At 38.9% G+C, this 12403-nt stretch overlaps 1 protein-coding gene across 1 annotated transcript in view; it reads right to left on the reverse strand.

The window, feature by feature from the left end:
* The window catches only part of peak1 (pseudopodium-enriched atypical kinase 1), a 71741-nt gene extending 66166 nt beyond the window's left edge, over positions 1 to 5575 (reverse strand). The window contains exon 1 of the mRNA XM_077568517.1: positions 5382 to 5575. The gene's annotated coding sequence lies outside the window, so the exon portion shown is untranslated. The remainder of the gene's footprint in view (positions 1 to 5381) is intronic.
* Between the last annotated feature and the right edge of the window lie 6828 nt (positions 5576 to 12403).

Below are 12403 nucleotides of genomic sequence, written 5' to 3' on the forward strand. Positions count from 1 at the left end.
TTTAAGATAGAGTTGCGTTCTCATGGCTGCGGCATAACCGACATTTTAATTGCCGTAGTCTATCAGCAACATACGTTGACGCAGTAGTTAGCGTTAGTTAGAATACGAATGCTAAGGGAGGTACACACAAGATTTTGCTTATTTATTTATTTATCACACACACATATTGATGACCTGGCCAGCTGGATGGAATAAAGCGAAGACCATTTCTTCAGCATAATTCAGGAAAGGTCAACCCTGTACAACTTTCAAGAGAAATGCTGCGTCGACAGAACGATGAAAGCTAAATTCTGGCAAGAGATCTGACGCAACGCATATCGGGTGAGATTTGTTTTCTTGAACAGAAACTGACCATAATTGATTGTAATCGCTCATTATTGCGTAACATCAGCTGGCTAACTAACATATGTAATCCAACAAGGAGAGAAACGGGAAAAAAAAAATAAAGAGTCTGTTGCTGAAATATTTAAAGTTTCAGCCATATGTTGTGCTTCCTCCTTATCTTGCACCTCAGCTGTTTCATTTCTTCTTGTCCCACAACCAAAAGTGTTGACAACGCAACTTCTTAACAGACATCTATGGTAGCCGATATGCTTTGTTTAACTTTTTCATATTTGATACAGATTACGGAGGGGTATTACTTCTCGAGCATGCGCAACGTATGCGGTCGTCTGGCTTCAAGTGTACCGGAAGTCATTATGGTGCGTCCGCCATCACTTTTACCGGCATGACATGGTCGACATGGCAGTCGGCCATTTTGGCGTGTTCCTACATTAAAGGGACAAGTACAGTGAGATGGGAGTGATCTGACAAGATACGAGCCATCATTAGTCTGATTTTTTTAATTAATTAATTTTTTTGCTTTGACTTGTGAGCGTTACAGATCTAACGATATCCAAACATCACTATATAATAAATATCACAATATTGTGGGGAGGTTGGCGACACAAAAAAAGGTCACAATATTGTAAAAAAATACTTAAAAAAAAAAACAATATTGTGCTTTTGTGCATTACAGCAATACAAATTTAAAAATATTATATATAAAAATATATAAATGTAATATATATATTGAGGCACTTACTTGCTAATGCAAGCACACATTGACATTGACTCGGTTCCCAAGCATTTGACGTTCCCCTTCAAGGTAGTGTTGTTCCGATACCGTTTTTTGGCCCCTGATTCCAATAACCAGCTTTGCCGTATCGGCCGATGCCGATACCATACAGAAGTTGTTGTTTTTTTTCTCAACATTAAAAAGCTGTCCTGCCATTGGTTCAGAGCATTCAAGGGCCAATAGAATATCTTAGCTCGGCATGCAGTGAACATGTCACACATCAGTGAATGTCGTGCATGAGCAAGACACAAGATGCTGCATCCAAAGTCCTATATTAGCGTCAGAATTAATGGTATCGGCATGTTACTTGTTAGCACTCACCGATACCGATACCACTGTTCTAATGCAGTATCGGAACAAGACTACTTCAAGGCCCAAAACATGCCCTGTGTAAATTAAACTTTAAATTGTAAAAAACAAAACAAAAAAAAACTAGCCACCAGAGGGTGTTAGAACATCACAAATGGAAATCAACCCGACTTTTTTTTTAACAGATGTGCTGCTTTTTGTAACATGACGACGACGATATATTGTGGCAGTTTAAATATCATGATATCACGATATTGCCAATATCGTTACATCCATAGTGAGCGTTAACCCGAGATAAGATTGCTGTATGATGGCAGTGAACTAGGGATAGAACGACAATCGGCCAATAGTGGGCATTTTGACGAATATCGTATTGGCCTTTTTTCAAAATCTGACAGCCGCTAACAGGTAAAGCTAAAACCATGTTAATCTCAGGGAACTATTTATAAAAATTGTCAGAACCTTCTGCTTTTGTTCGACATTAAAACAAAGAAATGTGAAAGTCTAAGATTCTTTATTTTTTAAATTTGGGAAAAAAACTGAGTTATAGTATTTACTTATTTAAGTTTTCGTTTAACTTTTTAAGGATGTACTGATAAGCTTGGGAGCTCCCTGAACATTTTTTTTTTTTTTAGAAGATAAAAAAAAAACACTTCTACATTTTGAAAATACCCCTTTTTTACTGGAAACTTCTCAATAACAATTGGCCTCTATATTGGCCCTGAAAAAAACATATCGGTCTATCGCTTAAGTGAACTCAACTCACTTCATAATAAGGAGCATCTTGGCAAATAATGAACAATTCTTAAAAAAAAAAAAAAGAAGAGGCTTCAAGCTATTTAATCCTTCTTCCAGTTGAAGTTTACTGTCAAACTAAAAATAAAACCAGAAGAATTACACTACAGACGCTCCCCTACTTACGAACATTCGAGTTACGAACAACGGTACATACGAACATGTCTGCGCGTACAGTATGTCGAAAAATGTTCGGAAAGAGATGCTGTAAGTTCGATTTTGTATTGCGCGTAGTGCTTCTTTCCGCTGCTAATACCGACGATTGGCGCTGTGAGAGCTCATTGGAGGCTGAGCAACATGGCGAGGAGGAGGAGGAAGAAACGCCGGTCCCCATGAAGCAGGAAATAACTTTTTGAAGCCGATTCCAGCGACGACGAAGAATCTCTCATGATATAAAATCCTCCTCTTCCTCCTCCTCCATCATCTCCTTAAGCATCGAGTACATCTTCCAAAAGTAAGTTAAACTTAATTTTATTTATCTTATTACGTACATCTACATACTGTGTGTGTGTGTGTCTCGCTCTCTCTCTCTAACATACGTAGTACAGTACAGTACTGTACGTATTCTCTCGATTTTATTAAAAGTTTTTTTCAGTACAAACCAATGCAGGTTACTTGTACAAGCCTTAAACATACTTATATAAACCTTCAATATACTTATATAGGCTTTAAACATAAATTATAATACAAAATATAGCACTGAAGCAACTTACGAACAAATTCACCTTACGAACGACCGTCCGGAACGTAACTCGTTCGTAAGGTGGGGAGCGTCCGTACTAGCTTAATGCTAATGCAAGGTCTTGGCCTAGTGCCAATCAAATAGCCACGCACACTCCACAGCACTCATTTATAGCTCATTCAGCCCATACTATAACTGAGAAGGTAATAAACTGCTGTTTTGCGATGTTTCCTTATCTAACTATTGCAACAGAACGTGTCGATAATGTAGCCGAGGGTCGATGGCGGGCAAACAAGAAGGTGTAGAGCAAACATGTGGCAGAGCCAAGTGAGCCGAGCCGCGTATCGTGCCATGAAATGCTGGAACCGTTTAGACAGAAAGTGCGGGCCGCAAATGCATTGCCGTCACTCAAAGATGCCACAAATCAAATAAAACTCAAAGATCACCGCAGAGTACAATCTGGCAAGCGCTTGCCGCTAGGAATGTCGGGCACGTCCACATTACAACAATCCAGCAAAACAATCCAACAAGTGTTTACTTCGCATAGCTTGCGGGAGAGGGTTTGAAATGTCAACGACATGTCCGCTTTGTGGTCCTCTTTCAGGAGGTGAGGAGGAGGAAACAATGCCAGACGATTGTGTCTTTGTTGACACTGTCAGCTTTGGAGTAGGAAATTTAAAAAAAAAAAAAAAAAAAAACAGCAAGGACTGCAACCACATGTGAATGCACAAACATGTCGTATATCATGAGGTCACTGTCTGTTTTCAATGAACAGCGCTTTAGAAGTCTACTGCAAACGTTACGAGATGATGAAAAATGTTTCACTTCCGCAAACATGTCTACACAAAGACATACTTTTACACGCAAACCACATTTAATCCAGATCTGATCCAGACTTGCTGGGGAAAACGTCCAGTTTTAGCGTACGGCGTCAGAAGCTGCCAAAGTCATGCACGCGTTCATCTTCGTCAGAGGTGGTCATCGAGGGCCGGAGTCCTGCAGGTTTTGCATGTTGCCCTTCTCCAACACAGCTGATGTATGATCAGCTCGTCAGCAAGCTCTGCATAAGCCTGATAACGATCCTGTTGATTGGAATCAGCTTGTGTTGGAAGTGAGAAACCTCCAAAACCTGCGGGACCGAGATTGCCCACTTCTGATCTATATCCAGTCCAGATTCAATTAAACATGACAAATCGAATTGGTTCATATACTGTACTTGTATCTCTGCCACAACTCATTGAATTTGATGTAATGTTACGGATCGAAAAGCCAATCAGATTTGCTAATTCTGACAAAAATGTGCATGCTGGATGAGAAGCTTTAAAGTCGAACCACGTTTCATCCAGATCTGATTCTATGTTGATTCTTGCTAAGTCAGAAACAATAACATCAAATCTAGTTTAACTCATTTGCGCCCAAAAATGTACAAAAATGTTTTAAATATTGCCATGGTCCCAAAAACATACTTATGCGTTTTGTATGTTGTTTTTTTATGCTGGAGTTTACAGAAGGCTTTGATGCAGCCTCTGACCTGAAGAGGTCACTTAAAGTTAGTTATTACAAAAAAACGGCCAGCGGGTGGCAGCAGAGTATAAGAGATCAACCAGGGTCATGTTGCAACAAGCTCTTTTTGCCAGTGTTTTCTACCATTATCTCACTTGTTTAGTCTTACTTTAACCACCTTTAAGACTTTTTTTTTTCAATTAGAGTTGTACAATTTATTTATAGGTCACAGTCATGATGAAACAAGTTTAGAAATGATTGATTTTGGTCTCGTTTTTATGCATCACAAAAACCTGACATTTAAAAGGGGATTGTTTAGAATTTTTATAGCCATTGTAAAGAGGTTGTGGACACAAATTAGTCATTTGTGGTCACAAAGTAGCATTATATTTGTATTTTTGATACAATCCATACACTCTCATGTCATGTTGACACAAACCCGATCCATACTTGAAATGTTGATGTATGTGTCATACCTCGATACCTTAGAGCAGACTTGTGTTATTTTGATGTGGTGACAATGAAGTAAATGTTCGTCCCGTTTCTTCTTAGAATTCATACCGGCTCCCAGTTGACCACCCCTTGATGTCCTCTCAAAGACCCCAAAAAGCCCCAGGACCTCTGCTTGGCCAACTACCGACGTGTTCCAAGGCAAAGCACTGAACCTGTGCTCAAGTTAAGCATTTTGCACAACTTAAGTCCACACACAAAAAAAAAAGCCCCAAAACGATCCAGCCCCTCGGGCGCTGAATATTGGCCGGATTGCGCGGCGTGACAGTAGAATGGAAACGTCACATAGCCTGCCTGCACCCTTCGTCCACAACAACCGCTTACAAACTTGTCCACGCCAGGAATGTGGACATTTAATCGCACTGCCCCCTCCTGAAAAGTGGAAGTCAGAAGCCGGGGAAGAAGCGGGCGAGGCGACTTGTAGCTTTCTTTTTTCCTTTTTTTTTAAGCTAACTTTTTTCTTACCTCTCCTCCTCGACGTTCAGCTGTTCTCGTCACGCAAAATAGCCCGCGTGGGAAGAAGGCGTCTGCTGTCGCCGCAATCCCAGGGCGAAGAGATCGACCGGTGCCACTAATGCGAGTGGGCTTTTTCGTCCACGGATCGTGCGCTTCTCTCGCTCGCTTGCTCTTCTGCGTGGCTCGGACAACTGCCGCTGCATTTTTTCCCCTCTCCAGAAGCCTGACGCGTGAGCGCGCGCGCTGGGATCCTGGGCAGGCCATCGAGAGCCGCGTGAACGCGCACTCACGGATCGGTATTTCAAGCTGTAGCGCGTGCACAGTGGGGGCCAAACATTGTTTTGTTTTTTTTAGTTCAGTATATTTTTAACACAAAATGAAATATTTTTTATATGAGAGTTTATAATAAAATTAAAAAAAAATGAACCTAATAAAAAACAAACAAACAAAAAAACACAGAAAACAACAAAATGCACCTCCCAAACCATCATGGCTGATTTCCAGTAGGTACCCCTTGTGCTTAACTTTTTAACAATATATGGATGGACTCAGTAAAACTATAACGTGAAGTTTAGGTTTGGCCATACAACAGTCAACAAAAGGAACAGCCGCACCTCTGCAGTAAGATAAGCAATAAAATATATGCTGTTGCTAATTGTTTAACCAAAATGTTAATACTCTATTGTGCTAGAAGCCTCTTTGGTAAATGGACTGAGTTGTAATGGAGCGCTTTAAAATGTACGATGTTAAAGCAATAAGGTAAGTAGATCTCTAGGGATCATTAGGGAAAATTGGTATGTTTGTACATTCATCTTGTTTTTTTAATGTAATATTATAATTTAGTTTATCCATGTCTCACCTATTGTAATATTGCGTAATAAAAGCGGTTTTCTCAGATTGGCTACTTCTCCCAATGCCCCAACCGCTCCACTTAAAAAAAAAAAGTAAATGTATTGACATTTTTTATGTAAATATTCCTTAAATATGTATATTTAATTCGTCAAATTGAAGTACATTGGTTCAGACTTGCCTCAAAGTTTTCAAACATTTTTTATTTGTAATCTTCAAGTTCATTCTTATTCAACCAGACAAGTCAACAATTTGTACTTAATATTGTATCACACATCTTGAGGTCAGTTTTCATTTAGATACCAGAGGGCCAACTATTTGTTAAATCACTTTTCAATTATACATTATGTTGTTGTCCAAAGCAAAAAGCTTCTGTTGCTCATCCATTGAAATTAATTCGTATCTTGCATGTTTCTAAAATTACGGGATGATGAACACTGGCTGGGGAATCCCCTTTCGTGCTGCCTTTAAGTGCTGTGGGAAATAACAGGAAAAAAAGTGGTAAATGTCCATTCCAGTCATTTCCAGTCATTATATCTTTGTTGTGTTTTGGAGACAATAACATACCATTTATAAGAAACATACTTCTTGGCTTGGTCCTAAAAAAACCATGGCGAATCTGAAGGCAGCGCATTTGGAATGGAGTGTGGAGGGTGGAGGGGGGGCTTATAGCCAGAGCGTGACATGTGGGAATGACTCAAGTTTTTTTCTTTTTTTTGTAAGTGAATTCCAATCATTGTTTTCTCCTCCTCTGCTCTGCTCCTCTCACACTCCACCAGCCAATGACTTTCCAAGGCCGCATGGATCAAATAATATACAATCACTGTTCCTGACTCACATTTTACACTTTTATTGAGCAAAATAAAGGTTATAGAAATGCTCAAACAACAAAGCGATTGATGATTTTGTCAACTGCATGTTTTAATGATTATTCTAGAAACTACTGCGTATAATATGATTTTCTTGTGACTACACTTTTTTTATTTTCATTACTGGTACATTTTGGGGCTAGTACTCCCTCAAACACAGTTTAGATTGCTGCATGCTGAACTAATGAGGAAATGTAAAAAAGATTTTATAGTTAAATTATATTGCAGTTTGTTTGCTTTACTTCCTTTTAAATTAATAACTTTAGAATGGAGACTTTGAGAAAATAGCATAAATGACTGATTTTAACGGATAGTATTGACCATTTGCACCGACGTCACGTGATTACGTGACGGCCCTATGACGGACGGCGGGAAGGTGGACGTGACCCGGAGCGACTTAGTGACTTAGCGACTGCTATTTTACAAATTAAAAGTTATTATTACCCATAGAGCCATGGAATCTATTACTTCAACCAAACGTCGCCTGTCAGTCGTAGGTAGTGGCACATTTAGTCGGGACTCATAGAGCGCGATATTTACTTAAGTTGGAAATCGCTAGTTTGAAAACAGCCCCTTACCTTCTGTTGCCTGTTATTTTTTATCAAGTTAATCAAATCGCCGACTTTGCCGGAATTCACGGCAAACGACCTCTATCATTATGTAGTCAATGGCGTCTCTTCTCCTGACACCCGGGCTGATTCAAAAGTGTGTCGCTTGCTGAGCCTTTGGGACGATATGCTACGGTCACACCGGGGGACAATATACCTCGTAATGCAAAGGTAAAACTTGTTTAGCATGCTAACGGACTTTTTTTTTATTTATTTATTTTTATTTTTTTTTACACATTCCATTCTTTTTTGAAACGCTGTGATGACGTTATGTTACTATGTTTACTAGTAGTGGCAAGCTATGCTGTCATTTCATGAATATGACTTCGGCTCCAGAGTGAAAAACTCGAAGCACAAAGACAAAATCCCCCATTATTAAACAGTCAAATACACTTAATAGTTTTGAAGAAGGTGCGTTTTAATACTAAGCTGTGTGTTCGCTAACTATCTGGCTCGTTAATGTGATTTGAAACACCTCTGTTACAATCTTTAAGAATGTACGTTTACTAGTAAAATGTACGAACATCTATCTACAAATTACAACATTTATCTACTAACCTCGCAAAAAATAATTGCTACAAATCCGTGAATACTTTGAATTGACGTCTTTTGTCTTCATTAGTTGGTATGCGATAAAAAGCAACATTTGGTTTACTCTTTTGTCTGTCTTTACAACCGATCGCAAAGCAAGATATGACCATTTTATAAGATAATCGATTAGATATAGGACTTAACGCTGTATGAGATTCAATGGTTACAATACAGGCAAGTGGCTCTTTTGCCTCCAGTCACACCAGTGTCGCCGAGTGGGCGTTCACCTGAGGGCTGTGACGTCACGTGAAAAAGGTCAATGTTTGCTAAACATTTGTAGGATTATTTCATTTTATTTTGTTGTTTGCAATGGTTACCTTATATATTTAAATTGCACATTTTAAGGTGTGTTTATTTTTGCTCTAAATGTGTAAGAAAAATCATTACCTAATTATTACTTTTTATACTGTGGTGCCTTGAGAGAGATAGGAGTTTAATTTGTTCTGTAAGCACACTTGTAACTCAAAACACTTGCATCGCTTATCATCTTTGCCCATTGAAATCAATACAAATGTCATGATTCCATTCCACCCTTCCCAAATAATGTTTTGTAATGTTTTTAATTAATAACAGAAATCATAATATTGTACTTTATAAAAACATTAATTAATTACATAATTCAATAATGCAAAACATTAAAATAGTTTTTGCCCTTCAATTCAATGGACTTTGTGCTGTTCGCCTATTGTGCGGCAGTGTAATACCAACATAAGAATTGATTTTTGTTAGTCATTCTTCGCAGAGGATAAAGCCTTAAGCGACGTTTGTTAGCATTATGCTAAACAGACTTTAATAATTTTTGCTTGTAAGCCAAAGTACAAACACCTGCCCAAAAAAAGCTCCTATCTCAAAAGCTCCCAAGTTGTGTTACTCGTATCTCAAGGCGCCACTGTATCTCTAACTTGTAGTTTTTTTTGTTTTTTGTTTTTTTTTTACAGTACTTTAATGTCAAATTCCAAAATGGACCAAACATTTTTAGCAAGCTGAAAGCTCTTCTTGAGTTGCTCTGAAGGGCGCCTCAAAGAGACGCTAACAGCAGCGAAGCCAAAAAGACTGAATACAAAGCAGGGCATGCACATGAAATGTCCTTCTAATCAGCAGAATGCGCCGGTGCGGCCAAATACAAATACACGATGCAGGTGCGGGGCCTCTCCAAAAGATGTGAGCGAGTCTGGCAGGCAGCGTGAGTCAGTGTTGGCAGGAAGTCAGCTGTGTAATGATAAACTTTCAAGTGACTCACTGCTAAAAAAGACGGCGGGCCTAATGGGGGAGGCCAAGCGGGAAAAAGCTCAAAGACTTGACGACAGAGACATTTTTGTGCCATTATGATTGGCTGTCAAGTATGGTCATAGTAACTGAGAATAGTAAGAATTAGTATGTACAAAAAATAGAACGTCAATGTTGCTTTGCTAATGGAATAAGCAAAAATTGTACGGTTGTGTTTCAACAGTCAAAAAGGTACGACGGCGTATTAAAGCCATGTATAAATATATATTTTTTAGCGAGTGAGGCCAATATTCAGAGAATAAAAACTCGCAAATTTTATATATATATATATATATATATATATATATATATATACACATATGGAAATTTTAGTTTAATGCAAAGATGTCATATTCAAGCATAAATATCAACATTTTACTTTGTCATAAGCAGAAATTCATGCTAAATTGAGAGAGCTGTCCTTGCCCACATCTGTTTGATCGTATTACGAGACAACCTTCAATTTAGTAAATTATTGTCTTATTCCTATTTACAGTAAGCCCCCACTGTTTCCGGGTGCCAAGGACAGAGCCTGGCCGCCAACAGCAGAAATCCAAGAATAACTGATGCTCCCGTAAAAAGGTATTTAAAAAAAATTTAAACCACGAATAAATATACTGTCAACTATGATCTATGAACACTTGGGGAAAGGCTCATAGCATTCCAAATGCTAACAAACATTACTTCATACTTTGCTACCAAAAAAAAAAAAATTGATTGGATGTAAATAGGTAAATTTCCCTGCTAATAACAAGGGATTGAGTCCAAAAAAATAACCTGTTGATTTGTGAAATTTTGACTGTACAACTGCGAACATGCAGGAATCCACTGTATTCGCATACATTTCGGGGAATTCCCATCCATGTACACAACCTTGGAAAATTTCCGGAATTATGCTAACTTGGATGCATGTCAACAAATTAGCTTCGACTTCTATTCCATATTCTTGGTCACCTCAGATCAGATGTTAACAAGGCCGCTTTGTTTGAAATGATCATTTATGCCCACAGGCCTAATAGGTATTTGTCATATGCCAGTCACGCTCGTTTGGGAGTTTCTTTGTCAACTTGGGGCAGAGAGCGCCGCTGCCCCAAACGACAGGGATAAACGGGAGCAAGTGGTCAGACACATAGACAGACAGACAAAAATCTTTGAGGATTAGGAGACGTGTTTATCAATACACGTCACTTTTGAACTCAAATCTTTACTCTGTAAAAATAAATAAAATGCTTATTGCAACCACAGCGCCACCTGGTGGCTATGATGGGGCACTTCCCAACTTGCCCTAGTATACACTAGGTGTGTTTGAAATAAAACAAACTAATTCTTGAAAAAAGAAAGAAAGGGGAAAAAAAGAGGGTTCTATTTCAGGCAGAGCTTGGTCCTGGCTGCTTTATTTCTAAATTATAGGTTTTTAAATGGTTTGGTAAGAGCTTAGCCGCAATGAGCTATTCCCTCCTTCCCTTCACTTTTCTCTTCTTAATTGATTAAATAGGAAGGGGCACAAGTGTTTCAATTAGAAAAACATTTGTGAAAGTCAATCAATGTTGAACTTGGATGCTTAAAAGGCCCTCTCATAAATATTCAATGGCACCAGTCAGTGCATACATATGCTACTCAAATGGCCAACAAACGGCACCTCCCTTTTGGCACCGGATAGCGTATCAATGGGCAAACGAGCCCGTTGAGGTAGGACATGATGGCCTGATTCATCTGCAACAATCTGAGTCACGGCGCAGGAGGAAGGATGCTATTCATTTTGGGCGGACAGAAAAGAGCGACTGGGATGGATGAGAGCCGTCATGACATCACTTGACCGATTGGACCCGACTAATCCTACCCATTAACAGTTTAAAATTCGATTCTCATAAGAATCGCAATTCTCATTAGTACGATTCAAAATCCATTTTAAATGTCCCAATAATCAATTTTATTTAAATTATTTAAGACCGTCTTGCCCTTGTTTGTGTGTGCCTTTATTGAGAACGCTGTTCATGTTGTACCCAATTTGGCCACTTAGTGGCAGTGTGGTTCCGCACGTTCTGATACACTGTTAAGTTGTAGCCGTATTCGAGAGTAGAAGTTAAGTCACGATCAAGTTATGCTAATAAAAGTTTTTTGTTTTTTTTGTAGCGTAGGAAGAGCATATGTCGGTGAGTAATGTTAAAATGGTTATCTGTATACATTCCTGAAGCGTTTTGTATGAATAGCCGTTCTTTTGAGTGATAAAAGTGCCGCGAGTAGCGCGCTAATTAGCATTAGGGAGTCAGACTGGAGTAGATCGTGACGATTCTTTACACATCTATAAATTGAAGCAGAAATCATTGTCAATCAAATCATTTTCAATCAAAAATTGTTCTTTATTGAAAATCGATTCTGAATGGAATCGCATAGCCAAAATTGGAATTGAGTCGTGAGACGATCAAAGATTCCCACCGCTACTGCTCAGTACAATATGGCTAAAGTGACAAAACAATGGTGATAAAAGAATGGAACGGAAGCCTGTTTTCAAGTTCAGGCAACGACATGAACACAAATCAGGCTGCAGCAAAGCTTATTAAACAAATGAGCTTAGGTGCCGGCTTACTGCACATGAGCGGCCATGTTGCTATCAGAAGCCAAAAAACTAAACCGCAAATGATGACAGTGGTCTCACGGATGATCTAATACCACAGGTGAACCCAAATTTGTGCCTTCCAAAAATTGCTAATACTCAAAATATACAGAACATACACCACATCATGTTATTTTTGTTTACAATAAGTCAATTTGCTGTATTCACAACAGCACTGGGGCACACCGGGTCATCCGTTTGGGATATTGTCGTGTACGTTTGCAGACGGGAAGT

The sequence above is a fragment of the Vanacampus margaritifer genome, chromosome 6 (assembly GCF_051991255.1).
Source record: "Vanacampus margaritifer isolate UIUO_Vmar chromosome 6, RoL_Vmar_1.0, whole genome shotgun sequence".
Taxonomy (NCBI): domain Eukaryota; kingdom Metazoa; phylum Chordata; class Actinopteri; order Syngnathiformes; family Syngnathidae; genus Vanacampus; species Vanacampus margaritifer.